The sequence below is a fragment of the Panthera pardus genome, unplaced genomic scaffold (genome assembly GCF_024362965.1).
Source record: "Panthera pardus isolate Hobbes unplaced genomic scaffold, ASM2436296v1 HiC_scaffold_1, whole genome shotgun sequence".
In the NCBI taxonomy this organism is placed as follows: Eukaryota; Metazoa; Chordata; class Mammalia; order Carnivora; family Felidae; genus Panthera; species Panthera pardus.
Genome location: NW_026526654.1, coordinates 78,753,890 through 78,766,609, shown reverse-complemented (window position 1 = coordinate 78,766,609; position 12,720 = coordinate 78,753,890).

Here is a 12,720-nt window from a genome sequence, read left to right as displayed (position 1 = left end):
CAACAGGTATGTTTCATAATCAACATGCTATTTTTATTACTATAAATAAATAAATAAATAAATAAATAAATAAATAAATAAAATTGTAAAGGGGGCAAATCTGTCCTTTAAAATAGATGTTTGTGGTGCCAATTTCTTGCACTGTGAGTGCAAGTGAGTGTGGACCTGCTCTTTAAAATAGTTAGATCTTTCACGGACAATCCTGGTGAGAAGAAGGTGACTGGTTTTCTCTGGGGACCCAACATTAAAATCTAGCCAAAGAGAAGTGACACTCATTTTCTTCTTATTGTGGTTCATAAGGGGGCAATTCCCCAGGAAAAGCATCAAGCATTGTGCTAGGGAAGCTGGGTTGCCAGTGGCAGGATCATTTGGACACAAATATTTTAGTATATTTTCCAAAATCTGTCTTATTTGGTTTAATCAAGCCTAAAACATCACTTCTATTTTTCATACACTGCCTCTTTACAGGCTTTCTTGAGTTAATATACTTAGTCTGTAGAAATTACTTTTCCTACTACAAAGATTTCTATCCAGAATAAGCAGCAGCCAGGTATAGAAATGATAGAGGATGTGCTCTGGTATACAGTTCCCTCTAAACTAATATGTACAGAGGTTTGAGGGCTCCTGAGACAGATCACCTGATTCTAATTCTTTGCTTCAGAATACTCCTGAGCTTTGTGAAACTGGGCCAAGATTCACACACATTTTAGAGTCTAAATGTCTCCATTATAAAATGAAGATTTCGATAATATTGACCCTACAATACAGGTTATTAGGGTGACATAAAAATTATGCACGTGAAGTGCTTAGCACGGTCTCGGGCACATGGTAAGACTCAATCAAAGCAGCTGCTATCTGTTTTGCCAGGATCTCCTTGGCGGGGAGCAATGGTTTCATCTAAACTGGGAAATTCCTTAATTTTTTTTGAAAGGTTGATGGAGAAAGGCTGAGAGGAATGGGGTTAAGGGATTTTTCTATGACCATCTCAACAATCTCCCTAATTTAGCTCATAATCCCCTTGAGGGCCTAAATACAGTGTTAATATTTCCCACATTCCAAAAGGGGGACTCTGGTCACAACAAGATTTCTAAGGGTGCCAGTGAGTTATCAGTGGAGGTAGAATCAAATTCAGCATTGTTTCCAGTTGGGTTCTCCAACAGTTCACTGCCTTTCATATGCAGATGATTTGTTATGCAATAATTTAATTCAATGCTTTTCATAAAGAATGCCACAGAAGGGCTTCTTCATGTGTGTTACTTTGGTGTTGCCCTGGTGACATTTGAAGAGCCCTCGGGCAACCATGGATATCTGAGGATTCCAGAGAGCAACTCCATGTGAACAAAAAGGGTGAGTGTTACAATGCAGCTGTTCAATGGAGATTCTCAAGTTATGTATCATGAATTAGAACTTTTCTTCTGGCTTTTTTTTTCTCCTCCTTGCCTCTAGTCAGTGTGTTGGATAAATAAATTCAGCTTTCCAGGAGAGGCTAAGCTTATGCATCACCAAAGAACTCAACTATTTTTAATGAAATTTTGTAGAAACCTTTTTCATCGTGAACCTAACGCCATTCGGTGTATATACTACAGTCAAAGAATTATAAGATTTCTTATAAGAATTGTAAGAAATCCTCCACAGTGGTAAGTTTCTTAAAGGAAGAATTTTATCTTATTCATTTTTGTGTCCCCACTACCTGGTATGCGACCTTGCCTCAAGTAGGTCATCCATAAATGGATGGTTCTTTTTAAAGACACTATTTAAAGAAAATAGTCCGAAATCTGAAAAATTGATAAAGAAGTCAGATTAGTTTTCTGTGAAAATTACCGACTACCAAATCTCTGTAATATACCAGATGTATAGCACACACTCCCCAGAACTGTAAACTTGGAAATCCATGCAACTGCACCACGATCAGGAGTGAAAAAGCCCCAAGGAGCAAGGCAGGAAAGTGGAAATTCACAGGAGTTTCTGTAGTTTCTGCTAATTTAACTAAAGTCATTGTTAAAAGCCAAAGAAGACCTCAAGTTCTTTGCAACACCCATGCAAGAAAAGAGGCTCTGATGGTTATTCTTTAAAGTGGTAGAGCAAGGTAACCTTAAAAAGATAAATACAAAAATAAACAGGGGCTGGTGATTCTTACCTCAAACACTGATGGAGAAAGGAAAACAGATTCATATGACATAAAGTCCTAGAGCTAGAAAAGAAATTACAGACTATCTGATATAGCACTGGAAGTCATGGATAAAATCCACAGGCTCATAATCTGGTCCCTGCCCACCTCTCCAGTTTTCTTCAACTGTTCCCCTTCTTGACCCCAGGTCCCATCAATCAATATATAAAATTTACTCATGCAACTTCATTCCTCTCTGTTTCTTTGCATGTGCTTGCGTTTTCCCTTACTTAGGATGTAATTTCTCTCCTTTAAGGCCCCACTCAAGGGTCATTTGCTCGGCAAAGCCAGGCCAAGTTCATCACTCCATCCTCTAATCTACCTCTATAGCTTGTATATTCTGCTGCTGCCGTTGCATTTGTCTACAAGTCCTTGAGGGTAAGACTTAGTGTCTTTTTCATCTTTTTATGCTTGGGGCATAGAGCATAGCAGAGTATCTGGAATATGATATTCATTAAATAAATGTTTCTGAATGAATAAATGGATCTAATTAATTCTTCCCATTTGTGTCAAAACATTGAGGGGCCAGAGGTTATTCTCTCCTTCTTTTTAATTAAGCACTGGCCCCTATGTGACTAGCAACTAAGTATTTATGGGGGTTTTGGGGGCTTTTTGTTTTTTACAACTGAGACATTAACTCAACTTGATATTTCTGGGAGGCCTCTAAAAAATCTTTCTGGGGAGCCTGGGTGGCTCAGTCGGTTAAGCGTCCGAATTTAGCTCAGGTCATGATCTCATGGTTCACGGATTTGAGCCGCACGTCAGGCTCTGTGCTGACAGCTCAGAGTCCGGAGCCTGCTTCAGATTCTGTGCCTCCCTCTCCTTCTGCCACTCCCCCACTCATACTCTGTCTCTCTCTCAAAAAGAAATAAACATTAAAAAAAAATTTAAGCCACTCTTGGCCTTTATCATCTTTTCTTCTCAACTTTTACATCATAAACCAGATAACTGTTCATGGCAAATTATACTCAAGATCATATCAGGACTCCTTCCCAGGCCTAATGCTGCAGAGGACCTGGCCATCTGAAAACCCCTTTTCTTACCACTCTCCCACTCGGTCACCATACCCCAAGCCCCACTGATATTCTGGCCTTTCTTCAAACACACCCGTGCTCTCCTGCTTCAGGAATGATCCATGTCCTATTCTCTCTGCCTAGAACACTCTTTGCCCCAGATCTTTGAATGTCTCTGCTCCAATCTCCTCCTCCCCAGAGAGATCTTCTGTGGCCATCAGATCCAAAATAGCACTCTCTTTCATTCTCCAGTTCCTTCTCATTATTTGTTTTTCTTCATGATGTGCTATTTGTAACACATATTATATATTTATTCACTACTATCTGTCTCCTTCCACTCAAATGGAAGCTTGGTGAGGGTGTGGATTTTGTCTTTTGGTCACCACTGAATCCCCAGTAGGTGGGACAGTGTTTGACATGGTAGGGACTTAATAAATATTTGTTGAATAATTTAAGTGAATAAGAACTTGGAGTCACTGTGGGAAAAAAATCATATGATTTGGGGGGTTAAAAAATCATTTTTTCCCTCTAGCTCTGTAATTTAAAATAATGGCCCAAGGGCCATTAAATAGATGAAAAATTGTTATTTAAATTTCAATTATGCTTTCTCCCATTTTCATCACCCAATATGTGACGATAGCAGTGAGTTTTCTTTAGCTATAAAATTTCCATTTGCACCTTGGAAGGAGGCAGGAGGACAGGTCAAGGTTATCTTGCAGGGCGTGCGGCCACCAGAGCACTTAGAAAGGAGCAATTATTCCCTTAATGTCCTTCAGTCATTGAGGCAGTGAGTCAGGCTGCCGGAACAAACACTCATAAACATATTTCATGGGGAAAGCTTCGCTCTTGAGGTAAGGAACCATTTTTCCCTCAAGAAGTTTGTACTCTAGACTAATTTCAAAAATGGGCATCTTGCTTGCTATTGGATGGCCAAGTATGAATTCACCTATAATCCTAAGATACACAGCTGGACTCTAATCTCAAATTTATCACCAATAAGATATGTGACCTGGAATGGGTTAACTGAATCTCTCTGAGATTCAATCGACCCTTGTAAAATGAATAGCCTGGAAAAGGTAATCTGAAAGTCATCCATATGCTCTAACATTTCATGTGTTTTCCAGTTAAAAGAAAGAAAAGGATGGAAGGTTGGCTGTTATTTCCTCATAATATTAAAGGGCTTGAATAAATAAATATACTATCTTGATCAATATCAGTTCAGCCTTTTGAAGCTTGCTAGGAAGTAATTTCACAAAAGGAGAAAAGGCATTTTTTTATTTCTTTAACAACTAGGTTTTTTTACTATGTGGGTTATACAGTGGGAGGTAAAAGATTTTTTTTTTTTTTAACATAAGACAGTTTCTCAATTATAGTACAAAAGAAATCTTCCTGGTTTCTGAAGACTGGAATATTCAGCAGAACGAAGAGAAAGGCAGGTACCTGAAGCCAGATGAGACTATGCCCTCTCCTAGATGTGCTGGCCTCAGCCAGGTTTCTTCACGTACCCCCTCCTTAAAATGGGAATGATAATCATGACCTCAGCATCTTGCTGTGATGGTTCACATGGTGACATGTGGAGAAACACTGAATTAGGGGCCTGACATGCAGCAGGCCCTCAAGCTGCTCCCACCCTCAAGCCCCCCTGAGAGCACTTAGGTACGGAAGGCGAGACTGTCTGGAGGCAGGAGTGGGCATAACCAGAACAGCACTAGCAACAAAATCATGAAGGAGTTGAGCTAGTCCTTGAAAATGGCTAAGATCTAGGTAGGCAGAAGAGAGAGAAAAGTATGAGACTAGAAGACACTGAATAGCACAAGGCATAGAGCCTGAAAAAAAATCATGAGTTTAGAGCCGTTTCCAGTCACCGGTGAGAGGACAGTGCTGGGCAGGCAGTAAACAAACAACAAAAATCACCTAGGAAGCTTGCTAAAAATGATAACTACAGACCAATCTCTCCCCCACCCCCCTACCACACACACACAAACACACTCATTATACTGCTTCCCCAGGGATGATTTTGGTCCGATGGATCTGGTGAGGAGTCCAGAAGCCTGTATTTTAAAAGCTTTTCTAGTGGTTCTGATGCTCAGTTAGGCTTGGGAGCCTGACTTGCAACTGACCTCTCACAGAGCAGAGCTCACACTGGGCAACAGGAAGAGACCGAAGACTGAGCACTGGAGTAGGAGCTGGATCCAAACCCCTCTCTGGCCCTCACTGGTCATGAGGCTTTGGGCAGTCGCATTATTTTCTTATCTTCATTTGTCTCACTTAAATAATTGAGATCATAGCACCTACCCCGCCTTTCTCAAGGGACTTCTGTGAGAACCTAATGATTTTAATCCACTGTTATACTACCTTAATGGAAAGACATTTAACTGTAAGTCTTACACAAATATTTAGGATCACCATTAATCATCGTCTTTATTACCATGGGACCCTGGGATGCCAGGATGCCATGGTCAGCTCCCACCTAATACTCCCTGTGGTAACCTTGAGGCAACACTGGGTGGGGCTCTGCAAATAGTTCCCGTATTGTCACAACGACACCCATCAACACTTACCCCTTCTTCCTAAGTGCTAGACTGTGACAAGGATGTGGCTCTTGGAGTCTTCAGGATCTCACAAACCGTACAAGTCATGTGAATTGTGCCAGCCTCCCAAATCTACATAGCTACAAGTAGTAGTTATGGGCCTTGAACAAGTTACTTAACCTCTCCACGCCTTAGTTTCCTCGGGCATCAGCTGGACATAATAGTGGTACCCAGGGCTACTGTGTACAACTGTGTGGGCTGTGACTTACACAGAGCAACCAGCCAAGGGGTGGGGGTGGGGGGCACACAGGATGAAATTCAGGCCAGGGTACACTCACTCAGCTGCCTGCCCTTGGGGCTGCATTTGCTCAGAAGAGGCACCGTTTTCTAATTCGTGAGCCCAGAGAAGAAGCCTTTTTCTAAATCACAGCAAGCTGCTGTGGGTGCTAACAGTGACCCTGGCAGTACCTTTCCTGAAGCCTGGGAATCAAATGAGAAAATGTGTGAAGTCTTTAGCATAATGCCTGGCACACAATGGGGTCCAAGCAGGTTTGCCGTTAATATTATAATGACCACTGGTTCATTCACTCAACAGACACTCATTGTGCACATTCTGTATCCCAGCTACTGTGCTAGGGCAACTGGACTATCGACAGTGAACGAGGCACTGTCTTTTTTCCGGGAGGAGGTTGGGGCTAAGGTGCAAACAGACACCTGAGTAAATCATTGTATTTGAGTACTGATGTAGGGGACCTTGTCCAGAGTGAGAGTTATAGTTTCACTTTCCGAATTCTGGCAACTGTGCTATTAAGGTTTAATTTACTCCTATAGATTTTTTTTTTTTTTTAACCTGGCAAGTCGAACTTGTTCAGGCTCTTGGATAGAGCTGTTTACACCTCTCGCTCTTCTCATATGTATAGAGCTGAACATACAGAAGGAGCTTACCAAGCCACTGTCACTTGATTCTCCTTGTGGAATAGCACCTGGGCCCACCTTCGTGCCATGGCCCGGCTGTCAGCCAGGTTCACTTCTAACATGGCCTTGAATCCACTGACGAGGGACCTACTTATTTACTACTTAGAACTATGCAAGCACATTCTTGTTTGAAGTAGCTTAAGGGCAAATGAAAATGCACTCTTTTTTTTTTTAGTCAATTGCCCAGAAATACTTAGCATTAAATAATAAACTTAATTTCCAACAAAAGAAAGTGTCCTTTTTAAAAAACATTATTAAATGGTGAGTTCTATGTATAGCTTCCATTAGCAAAGAGGGATTTTAAACTGTGCACCACTAAGAGACTAGACTCTAGTCAGCTTTAGTGTTCTTCATGGAGACAGGTGGACATAATGACAAAACAAAATGTTGGCAGATATGGGCTGAAAATCCCTGGTGATAAATGATAGGCTTTATTACTACCTCTCCTAATTTCCTTTTCTTAGTAAGTAGCCCTGGATGAACCTACACAGGAAATAACCTTAATGGTTTTAATAGCAGTGGCTTAATGAATTAATCTATTATGGGTATTGCAAATAACTTTTTAATTAAGAAAAAGCTTAATTAAGCACTTTTCAAAACAAGCCTTGGATCTGAAAATCTAGATTACCAAGAGTTGTATAATTTGTCCCTATTTCCTATTATACCTAAACACTGCAAAACCTTAAAAAACTAATTAAAATATTTGCTTCAATATATGTAATAGCTAAAATAAAATCACTATAGCTCTGTAAACACTAGGGGTAATGTTATTGCCTTATTTCATAATGATGCTGTCAGAATCAATAAACAATAAAATAAAACAAACACAATTTCTCCCTTGGGAGATCGCCTTTCCCAAGAGCAAGCAGCACAGAGCACGTGGATTATAGATTGTAGGTGCTTAAGGAAAGGCTTCCAAGGTCCCTTCCAAATCTAATATCCTATGTTTTTATGCATCCCTTTTATCTTACTTAAATAACAGCAAGTCACCAATGAAGGTGAACTCACAAATCAAGGCATGATTCTACAAGACCCTGGCTTTCTCTGAATGCAGGACCAGCTACATCACTTGGCAGGCACCGTACAAAAGGAAAATGGGGCCCCTCCATTCAACGATTATTAATAATTTCAAAATTGCAATAGAAGAACACTAAACCAAGGACGGAGCGCTTCTGAGCAGTGACCCTGCGTGAGTGCGGTGCAGGGGCTGTTGAGAGATTCTACAGGTGTTCACAGGCCCAGGATTCCCAGCTTGCCCCCCAACTTGTTCCACTCCAGTTCTGGCAGAGGTAGCTCCAATTACAGAAAGTACCAATTATAAGTTGTTGCTGTTGGTGGAGGTAGGTAACCAAACCAGCATGGGGAATGGCACTGGCAGGCTATCTGAGGGTATGCTTCTAGGCTTCAGCTTCCTCATCTCTCAGAACATCCTATGAAATCTACACAGAAAGGGAGCTAAAAGACTTAGTGCATTAAGTTTCCTTCAGACACATGGTCTGGTTTTACAGGCTCATTGATCTTTAAAGCTAAATGGGTCCTTAGAGATTATCTAGTCTAACTTCCCTCATTTTAATTAGGTCTCCATCAAATTCCATTTAGGCCAAGGGCATGGGAATGAATTCATGGTTGCATATCTCTAAAGCTGATGGTGATTTTGATGAACAAACCATAATTGATGATCTTTCAGAAAGACAAACGTTAGTAGAATGAATGATTCATGCTAGAACACTAACGGGTTACACAAGATGCTGCCAACCATGCTGCCAACATATGTAGTATTTGATTTTTTTTTTTTTTTTTTTTTTTTTTTAATCTCAGAGCAAAGAGAGTGAGACTAACGTCTCAGCTCTTGGAAACCCCTGAACATGGGATCTTAAGAATAGGTTCATAAGATATGGTGCTGGGGTAACCATCTGACTTGATCTCAGCTCAGGTCATGATTTCACTGTTCGTGGGATCAAGCCCCGTGTTGGGCTCTGTGCTAACAGTGTGGAGCCTGCTTGCGATTCTTTCTCTCCCTGTCTCTCTGCCCCTCCCCAACTCGTGCTCATGCACACTCTCTCTCTCTCTGAAAATAAATAAATAAACTTAAAAAAAGAGACATGGCTGATGAATGAAGGGGGTAAGTGGTTTAAGGCTAGAGATGAAAGCATCTCCTTTACCAGGAAATATGTCTCTGCTGCTTTATTCTCCACTTGCAGGTACACATACAGTTGACCCTTGAACGACACAGGTTTGAACTGTGCAGGTTCACTTGTATCCGGACTTTTCCCCCCCAAAATACAGTCCAGTACTTTAGATGTATTTTCGCTTCCTTATGATATTCTTTTTTTTTTTTTAATGTTTATTTTTGAGAGAGAAAGAGCATGAGTGGGGGTGGGGATGTGGGGGGAGGGGGGCAGAGAGAGAGATAGAGGGAGACACAGAATCTGAAGCAGGCTCCAGGCTCTCAGCTGTCTGTACAGAGCCCAACATGAGGCCTGAACCTACAGACCACGAGATCATGACCTGGGGCTCGAAGTCGGATGCTCAACCGATTGAGTCACCAGGAGCCCCTACTTCCTTATGATATATTCTTAGTAACATATTCTTTTCTCTAGCTTACTTTCTTATAAGAACACGGTGTATATATACATATATATGTATGTATATATACACACACATATGTATATATAATATATAATATATTATTTTGTTATATTTATTTTATATTATTATGTATTTTTTATTTTATTATTACATATTATATAATATATATTATACAAAATATGTGTTAATTGACTATGTTATTAGTCTAGCAGCATTTGTGTAACCCATTAGTGTTCTAGCATGAATCATTCATTCTACTAATAGACTAATAGACTAATAGTCAATAGTTATTGACTATTTATGTTAATAGTCAGCAGTAGGCTATTATTAGTAGGTAAGTTTTGGGGGCACTCAAAAGTTATACCTGGAGTTTTGACTGTGCGGGGGTCGCTAGGAGTGTCTGTGTGTATATAGCCATATAAACTCTCATACGATATTTATTAGGGGCCAGACACTATGCTAAATACTTTGAAAATATTAACTCATTTAATCTTCATAACAACCCTATGCGGTAAGTACTATGCTTATCCTCCTTTTTAAAGATGAGGAAACTAAAGAACATTGAGATTACTTATCTTTCCCAAGGACCGACTGCTTAAATGTTGGAGGCAGGATTCAAACCCACGTAGTCTTGGGCTCCAGTAGCCACTCCTAACCACTAGATCACGATGCCATGCCAGTAATCCTCCATCATGCCAAACACGGCTAATCCTGCCCTCCACTACATACGCACTGAAAGTAAAGTAACATGCATTTACAGTCCTGGGTGCTCCATGCTCCTGGCACTGTATGTAGCCGTAGCTGTGGCAAATATGTATATCAACATTATGACTGAAGTGATGCTAATTTCACAGATGTTAATCACCATTGCACAGCTGTGATTTTATTCGTATGACATCTCAAATAGCTTCAATCCCTTTTCCACCACTACAGTGCTACTCTACGTGGTTAAGAGTTCTCTTTTTCATTTGCCATTATTGATTTGATTTAGATTTAAGAACAAAAATCAAACATACAGCACAAAGCTTCTTTCTTTTTTCCAGAAAGAATAAAACAGCCTATATTGAAATATATGAAAGCTTTTTTTTTTAACTTACTTACTTTAATTCTAACAATTGTTTGTCTTTTATGTCTATTGCTTATGACATATTTTCTTGGGACTAAAATAAAGATGTAATTTATTTCCAAGATCATGAGGACACCTCCTCATGGCTAGGACAGGTGCAGTCTATCACTGTTTTTGAAGAGTTCTGAGATGAATGCAATCCACTGTCAGGTGAAGGAGGGAAGCAATACTCGGACCTCCTTGCAATGTCACTGTGACCATCCATACGTTCCCATGCAGCGGTGCGTTAGTGTAACTTACACTGTTACACGTATTCAAATATTTGCACTTTTAGAACCTTATCATAGTGATAAATATTACATTTCAATGGAAAGTGCTTTCAAATATCTTTCAAGGAACCTGGCTACTTTTCTACTTTATCAGATGGAGAGAGAATAAAAAGCATCTGATAAGACTTTCCAACTTAATGTCAGCAAGTAAATATATTAATTTTCATGGGATCGAACAACAATTACCTCTCATATTCATTTGATTTCCTATATAGGAAAGAGAAAGAAAAGTATTCACCAAACACAGTATGCCGTGTTGAAATATAGATAAAATATGCAGCATGAGACAATATAACAGAACCGTAAGATTCTGAAATTTTTATTTTGGATAAAAATGTTACTAGGGAAATAGTCTGCCTGAAAATATAAAATGGCTTGACACAGCAGATTTGCAAACGCAATATTGTGTAGTCATGGCACATTCTATACTGTCCTTTTGCAATTTCTGGAAGCTTCCTCTATTTCTGGTTAAATAGATGAGTTAAGTGATTTGAGCAGCATAATAAAATTTGTGTGCTTTGCCAGGATAAAACCACAGTACTAAATTAATATCCTGCACTACAGTCCCAACATGCTTTGACAAGGATGCTATTTCATGGCTCAATAAATACTTATTGACTAACTACAAACATGACAAAAATGTTTGTCCTTCAACTCGACTGTTTTAGGACTAAACATTCAAGGATTCTGAAAAAAGCCCAGGAATGTTGTAACACTTTTCAAACCACTTTTGTTTTCATTTTGCAATATCACTAAGCTTGCAAAAGGGCAGAATGAAATATACTGTTGGATAAACTCCCAGTAAACTACAAGGCCTTTTAGCAAATTTTTCCTTATAAGTTGTTTTATTGAACAGAAGGTTTAAAAAAACACAATGAAAGGAGTATATATTCATTTCATTAGACGTGTGCTCCATGTCTCATGTTGTTGAGTCAAAAAAATTGTACCACATGGTCTCCTCAAGGAGTTCCAGCCAACTATTAGGGCTCGTGTCTCTTATACAGAGCCCCACCAGCAATTAATGAATGTGATCATTTCCTTGCTCCAATTCTTGGAGGAAATTGTGTTACTTCTAAGGATTAGCCAGCATGCTGCAGATAGGTTAGGCCAAGTTTAAGTTACTCTTCTTACAAATGCAAAAAGTTAAGATAGGATTTCTTTTTCTCAGAGAAATTCCCTTCAATCAACTTTATTATGGACAAACCATAACTGATAAAGGTCAGTAAATGGATGCAGTACTCAAAACCTCAATATACAGAACTTTTCTTACAAGCTAAGCTTTGTTTGAGTAGACTATTCCCGGATATCATGACATTGAAAAAGTCATCTTTCCAATATAAAGCTCTTACTTCATTATATGTGGGGTCAACAGGTTATAATAACCATAGAAGTATTCCTGCTAAGACCACTTATACTTAACCATATTTTTATTTTTTTTAATGAGGGCAAACTTGAGCAGCCTTCCCTTCAAATGTTATTTGAAGTTTTTAATTTCTACTTTGTGGTATCATTTCTAAATTTAAAAAAGTTATATTTTATTAGCGAGACATATTTTTATGATTATTTTCATTCATCAGCAGTTCTGGGACCAAATAAATCTGTCACAAAAGATTATTCAGCATAGCACGATTATTCTTCTGTTATAAGAATGCTGAATTTAGACAGTGTTGCTTTTTCAAATTCTCCAGAAACTTAGCATATGTATATATAGAGAGAGTTCACATCCAAATAGTGTGCTCTAAATAAAGGATGCCCTAGGATTCTGTCCTTGGCCCCTCCTCTTATGTATATATTTTTTCCTAAGTAACCCCATCTAATCCTTAGGTTTTATTCTATAAAAGTTATATGACAATCACTTCTGGATTTATATTTTTGGCTTTGACTTTTCTTCCAAACCCGTACTTGCACAGCCAACTTTTTGACTTTTACTTTTGGATGTCTAAGAGGCACTTTTGGTCTAAGTTGGCTCAAGGAGAACTCCTCAATCCTCATCTGTCCAATGCCAAAAGCAAAAACAAACAAACAAAAAACAAAAACAAAAACAAAAAAA